Below are 7,509 nucleotides of genomic sequence, written 5' to 3' on the forward strand. Positions count from 1 at the left end.
CGCCCGCCTTCCCCTCACAGGCCGCGCCGGGCCCGCGAGGGCGCGAAAGGAGCGAGGGCCTCTGCGCCGAGGCCCAGCGAGGCCTACAAGGCCCCGTCGTCAAGAGGCCGCCAGGACAGGCTAGGTGAGGAGCCGCCGAGCGCCGGGTAGGCCCCGCGGCCCTCTTCACGAGGGAGGCCTGCCTCGGATTTCGCCGCTCTCCAGATCGGTGGTTCCCAGACATTTCGGGGCCACCGCCCCCACCCCACCCGGTCCCACAAACTCAAATTTCAACGGCTTTTATTTGGCAGTTCACAGTGGGTCGCCGTGTTAGTCTGTCTGCAGTACTAGAAAAGGGCAAGAGTCCAGGAGCACCTTAAAGACGAACAAGAATATTTTCTGGCAGGGTGTGTGGGCTTTCGTGAGCCACAGCTCCCTTCTTCAGATACAGCTGGAATGTGAATCTATCTGTCTTTAAGTAGAGGAGAGTGAATTCAGGCAAGCATTCGTATGTTAAATGTTAGTATGTAAATGTTAACAATATGTCAATGTGAATAGCAGGCGGGATGGGATTAGGGGTGGTCTGCAGAAGAGTCTGTGATGTCCAGGGGAGAGATGGGTGTGAAGAAATCAGCACTGGTCATGAGCCATGAATGCAAGGTCTTTATTCAGCCCAGGTCAATGCATTGACTTTAGTGTGAATATCAACTGTAATTCAGCAGTTTCTCTTTTATCAATGACAGTTGATATTCACACTAAAGTCAATGCATTGACCTGGGCTGAATAAAGACCTTGCATTCATGGCTCATGACCAACGCCGATTTCTCCACACCCATCTCTCCCCTGGACCTCACAGACTCTTCTGCAGACCACCCCTAATCCCATCACGCCTGCTATTCACATTGACATACTGTTCACATCGACATACTAATGCTTGCCTGAATTCACTCTCCTCTACTGAAAGACGGGTGGGTTCACATTCTAGCTGTATCTGAAGAAGTGAGTTGTGGCTCACGAAAGCTCACACCCTGCCAGAAAATATTTTTGTTAGTCTTTAAGGTGCTACTGGACTCATGCCCTTTTCTTTTATTTGGCATACCATCAAGCAGTCGATCAAAGAAAGCCAACCCTCTAAACATCAATTAACCTCCGAATAGGAGTGGTTATTAAAATTAAAATGTCATCTGTTTGCATTTCAAAAACAACAACAAAAATATTACGTTTGTTCTTGTAGGTTATCCGGGCTGTGTAACCGTGGTCATGGTATTTTCTTTCCTGACGTTTCGCCAGCAGCTGTGGCAGGCATCTTCAGTGTTACTCCTCTGAAGATGCCTGCCACAGCTGCTGGCGAAACGTCAGGAAAGAAAATACCAAGACCACGGTTACACAGCCTGGATAACCTACAAGAACCAATGAACTCTGACCGTGAAAGCCTTCAACAAAAATATTACAGTTTCGTTATTCATATTATCACTGCCGTGGTAGTTTTTCATAGGGGTGACCTCACTTTGTATTCCCAGCGATGTATTAAGATAACCGACACACGGCCCGGATAACCTACAAGAACCGATGAACTCTGATCGCGCTTGTATTCCCAACAAGGTATTAAGAGTTAGTCTAACTCCCTGTTCAATGCAGGATCAGCCTAGAGCAGCGGTTCCTAAACCTTTTGAGTCATGGAGCACTTTTCAAGAGAGAAATTCATCCCGGAGCGCTAATTTTCACCTAGCACCTATATACTAAGTCAACCCTGGTTAGTATTTGGATTGGAGACCACCAAGGAATACCAGGGTTGCTGTGCAGAGGAAGGCACTGGCAAACCACCTCTGAGTCTCTCTCTCTCTCTCACACACACACACACCCTATATACTAAACCAAATGACAATAGTATTTTTCTTTACAGTCTCTTCATGGAGCACTAGGAGATGTTTTATGGAGTGCCAAATGCTCTCATGGAGCACAGTTTGGGAACCGTTGGCGTACAGCATCCCTGACAAATGTTTGTCCAGCCTCTGCTTAAAGACTGCGAGTGAGAGGGAGCTCCCCACATCCCTAGGTAGCTGATTCCACTGGACCCGCTCTGAGCAGTTTAATGTTTTGCACAAAAAGGGTCTGGAGCAGCCATGTGCAATTGGTCCATACCAAACACGTGTACATGACTCATGGGACTAATAAGAAATGAGCCAAAGAAGTTCAGCAGAATCCACATTTCTGTAACTTTTCCAGATAAGTCTGCTGGTTTACAGGCAAAGGGCCTGCAACAGTGACTTCTCAGCTGTCCACGCCAACCAAATTCCCTGCTATCCAGGAACTCCCAAGGACTGAAAAAATGAGTCACAAAATTTCCATCGAATCTGTGTTCCAGTGCCTCCCAGTTTACTGTTTTGTGCAAAATAATAGCCTATAACAACAACCTCTGAGGTTTCCACGCCAACCAAATACATAGGTCCTATGGGAGTAATCAGAATCATAATAGAGTTGGGACCACAATGCAGGAGATTCACAACTACCTCCCTCCCACACCCCCAGTGACCCCTACTCCATGCCCAGAAGATGGCCAAGGGTTCCCTCCCTCTCATGATCTTCCTATGGTCATACAATCAGCATTGCTGATAGACGGCCATCTAGCCTCTGCTTAAAAACCTCCAGGGAAGGAAAGCTGACCACCTCCCGGGAAAGCCGGTTCCACTGAGGAATGGCTCGAACTGTTAGAAAATTCCTCCTAATGTCTAGACAAAAACTCTTTTGATTTAATTTCAACCCGTTGGTTCTGGTCTGACCTGGGGCAACAGAAAACAACTCGGCACCATCCTCTATATGACAGCCCTTCAAGTACTTGAAGATGGTTATCATATCATAAAGAGAGATGCAATGAGCCACAAACGTTCCACAGAATCCATGTTCCATTACCTTTTCCAGGCAATCAACTGTTTTGTGCAAAATGGGCCTGAAACCCCTGCTTCTGTCTGTCCATACTAGGAGTCCCTAACGTAGTGCCCATGGACACCATGGCCCCCACCAATACCTTTCCTGGTGCCCACAGAGTATTTTTAGAAAGCGGGAGGGGCCAGGTGGGGCTTTTGCCCAGCAAGGTCTCTAATTGGTGATTGAAGATTTGATTGGCTGTGCAGATTTTTAAAAATGTTGCTTTGGTGGCATCTGTGTGATCTTCACTGTGTGAGCAAGGGTAAGCTGAGGCAGCCATTTTGTAGCTTGTTACACCTTCTGTGGCAGCCATTTTGTGACTGCGCCCACCATGCTATATTAGAATTCCAACATGCCTGCAGGCTCAAAAAAGGTTGGGGATCCCTGGTCCACAACAACCAAATTCATTGGTGTCAAAAGACTACTAAGGAGTGATGCAGTGAGCAACCAAACTACCACAGAATCCATTTTCCATTACTCATTCTGAGAACTGGTTCTTCCCCCAAACAGTCTGGAATTTCCCCTTCTGAGGTTTTCATATCAGTTGAACTCTCACAGGCATCAGCTGGAAGGTGCACAATGAGCTACATAATCTCTGTTCCTGTGTTTGTCCCAGCCAATAAATGATTTTGTAGAAAAAATGTCTCAGATTGTCTCTTCTAAGCTTTAAGACTCAACCAAATTTGTGGGTCAAATAAATACAAATAATACAAATGGCCCTCTGGCATTAATCTCTCTAGGACTGTTTCTGCCAAGGAATCCAGAGCTAAAGGGATATCACTTGGTGAGCCAAAAGACTTTAAAAAAGAAGAAATTAACATGCATTGTGTTCTATGCCATTCAGAGAATTGCCTGCTGACATACCATCCATCCTGCTCTCCAGTGCCCAGTCTTAGCTGGTAGAGGTGGTTTCTGGATTGGATTCAAATGACCCCAGCTTTATTATGCTGACGGATTGCTACATTAATGCAGAGACCACCTTACAGAGCAATGCTCAAAGACTTTGGGCGTCATGGCTACCAAGGGCCTTTCCCTGGTTTTATTGGGCCCAACATGGATTTAATCTTCTGCATTAAACAGATTGGTGAAAGAGCTAGAAGTATAAGTAGTGCCTTTGTCAGACTATTATATGCTCAAAACATGGGTGATGTAGCACCTCCTCTCTGCAGGAGCTGCAGACTAATTAAAATGTTCCACTATTGGGGATGAATGAATCCTCCAGGATTATGGAATGGTCTCTTGGATGATTCTGCATATCTAAATGGTAATTCTGCTGAAGCCTAGAATGCCATCCTGGGGCAATAGACAGGGTTTCTCCCCAGCATTTTCTTCCATCCACAGGTGGAAAACCAGCGCCAAGATAGAGAACTGAGAGATCATAAGAGAGTTCAGAGATGACTTGAGTATCATTGGCAGAAAACAGCCAAGTCTGACGGACCCTTCTAGAGAACTTATTGCAAAGACAAGTGTCGGTAGAAGTAGCAAAAAAGAATTATTTCTCTGCTACCATTACATCAGCTGAATCACATCCAGTGTAGTTGCTTACTATTTATTTATTATATTTATTGACTACAAATTTGTAGTCCCAAACTGATTGGTAGCTGGCTATTAGCTTTGATGGTTTTTGTGGCATACTTTGCAGATAACATCTCTCAGATCAACATATGAAACTGCCTTATACTGAGTCAGACTGTTGGTCTGTCCACTCTAACTATGGCAGCTATAGAATAGATTGGATATTGTCTTTAGTACTGTTTGGTCCATTTTTAACAAAGAGTTTCAGGCTGTTCTAGAATGTCAACTGAATCTTATGGGCCAGGAGTCTCCAATGTGGCACCCACCAACACCTTTCCTGGTGCCCGCCAAGTGCTTTTAGAAAGTGGTTGGAGCTAAGTGGGCTTTTGCCCAGCGGGGCTTCTGATTGGCTGTGCAAATTAAAAGGCATCCTGTTAAACAGAGCTTATGCCTGAAATGTTGAAGAGGTGCTATTAGAGTTATATATAACCTTGCTCTCTGGCATTGTATGGCTGGCTCCACCTCCAGAGGCATCTATTTTGTGCCCTGTTTCAGAATTCCAAAGGTGCCCACAGGCTCAAAAAGGTTAGGGACCCCTGCCATGGGCTATATGAACCACAAACTATGGCTTTGATCCCTGTTCTTCCTGGTTGATAAAGTCTTGTGGAAATAATATAAGGGTCCCTATGATGAATACCATCAGTGCTTTTTCCAAAGCTGTGGAGTAGGGTATTCTTGGTACGTTGATGATACTCAACTCTACATGCCTTAACTAAGCTTCCAGATGCTACCCTCCTTTCTTGGCCAGTGTCTGCCTGCTGTGGTAAAGTGGCAAAGGGGGAACAAGCTCAAGGTAAATTAAGACAATATGGAGGTTGTATTCATTGGGAAGGATAGGGTTCTGAATGACGTGGTATACGCACATAGGGTGTGTCTGATCTGAGGTGGTTAAGAGCCTGGGCCTTATGACTGACCCCAGAGATCTTGTCTGAAAGGCCAGATAAGTTTGTGTCAAGAAGGGCTTTTATCAGTTTCATCTGGCATAGAGGTCGGCCCCGTATTCAAACCCAGCTGAATCAGGCAACCTGACCTGTGCAAGAGTAATCTCAAGGATGGGTGCACTCTACATGGGGCGGCCCTTACAAATGACTCTACTCGGTTCTTATCTGAGGAGAGGTAATTTGACATATATTACCTGCATCGAGAGCACTGCACTGGTTGCCCATTTTGGATCCAATTCAAGGGGCTGTGTATTTTAAAGTAAAACAAACAAACGGTTGAGGGAAAATAGTATGTGAAGAGCAAATAAATGTACCATTTAGAGACCTATGATAGCTCATGAAACTAGTATCTGATGCATAGACAAAGAAAGTCCAGATAGCCTATAATGTATTTAAAACATTTATTTGCAGCCTTTTTACCTGGCAGAACTCAAGGCAGCTTGTGTGTGTGTTAAGTGCCATCAAGTCGCTTCCGAATCATGGTGACCCTATGAATGAAAGTCCTCCAAAATGTTCTATCTTTGACAGCCTTGCTCAGGTCCTGCAAATTGAGGGCTGTGGCTTCCTTTATTGAGTCAGTCCATCTCTTGTTGGGTCTTCTTCTTTTCCTGCTGCCCTCAACTTTTCCTAGCATGATTGTCTTTTCCAGTGACTCTTGTTGTCTCATGATGTGACCAAAATACGATAGCCTCAGTTTAGTCATTTTAGGTTCTAGGGTCAGTTTAGGCTTGATTTGATTGATAAATCACTGATTTGTTTTTTTTTTTTTTTTGCAGTCCACGGTATCCGTAACACTCTCCTCCAACACCCCATTTCAAAGGAATCTATTTTCTTCCTATCAGCTTTCTTCACTGTCCAGCTTTCACACCCATACATAGTAATAGTACGATGGCATGAATTAATCTAGTCTTGGTGGCCAGTGACACATCCTTACACTTCAAAATCTTTTCTAGCTCCTTCATGGCTGCCCTTCCCAGTCTCAATCTCCTTCTGATTTCTTGGCTGCACTCTCCCTTTTGGTTGATGGTGGAGCCAAGGAATAGAAAGTCTTGAACAATTTCAATTTTCTCATTGTCAACCTTAAAGTTGTGTAATTTTCTTGATGTTGTCCTGCTGTAGTCCTGCTTTGGCACTTTCTCTTTTCACTTTCAGTAGTAGTCGTTTCACATCAGTAGTCGTTTCAAGGCAGCTTACAATGTAAATACAACAACAATTATATATATATAAAAATAAGACCACAATTTAAAATCTCAGTTAGGACATTTATGTCCATAGCATATAAAACTCTCCTATTACCAACCGCGGAATAGGAGAGCAAGCATGTTGCCACATAACTATCTTTATTAGTGGTTTACATGCTGTACAAAATCTTCAAAATACAGCTTACTCTTATGTCAATGACATATCTAAAACAAGATAATTAAGAAGAAGAGTTGGTTTTTATATGCCGACTTTCTCTACTACTTTAGGAAGAATCAAGCCGGCTTACAATCACCTTCCCTTCCCCACAACAGACATCCTGTGAGGTAGGTGGGGCTGAGCGAGCTCTAAGAGGACTGTGAGTAGCCCAAGGTCACTCAGCTAGCTTCATGTGCAGGAGTGGGGAAACAAATCCAGTTCACCAGATTAGCCTCCGCCGCTCATGTGGAGAAGTGGGGAATCAAACCCAGTTCTCCAGATTAGAGTCCGCCACACTGGCTCTAAGTCTACTAAACTGCCTGTGGGGAAAGCAGGAGCCCTTTCTCCCCCCCCCCCTCCGGTACTATTCTGAACCTGTTTGGGCTCTCTCTCTCTCTCCCCCTTTAAAAAAAAGAGGGGAAAAGAAGCAGTTCTCTATAGATGCTTGTGTGGCTGCGAGGAATACTTGAAAACGTGTGCAAACATGTGAAAAAATGTATTGTCTAATTTGACTCCTAGTCGGATCCTAAAATATTAAAAATAGGATTGACAAACCGTGAATACCTTGTTGGATCATTTGCGTTTCGTTAAAGGCTTGTTTTCCATAATATTTTTGGTTTGTTTAGTTATAGTGACCCTGTTTAAAAGGTTTACTGACTGTTGATAACCTATTTACTGGTGAAGTTAAAAC

The sequence above is a fragment of the Euleptes europaea genome, chromosome 15 (assembly GCF_029931775.1).
Source record: "Euleptes europaea isolate rEulEur1 chromosome 15, rEulEur1.hap1, whole genome shotgun sequence".
Classification (NCBI taxonomy): Eukaryota; Metazoa; Chordata; class Lepidosauria; order Squamata; family Sphaerodactylidae; genus Euleptes; species Euleptes europaea.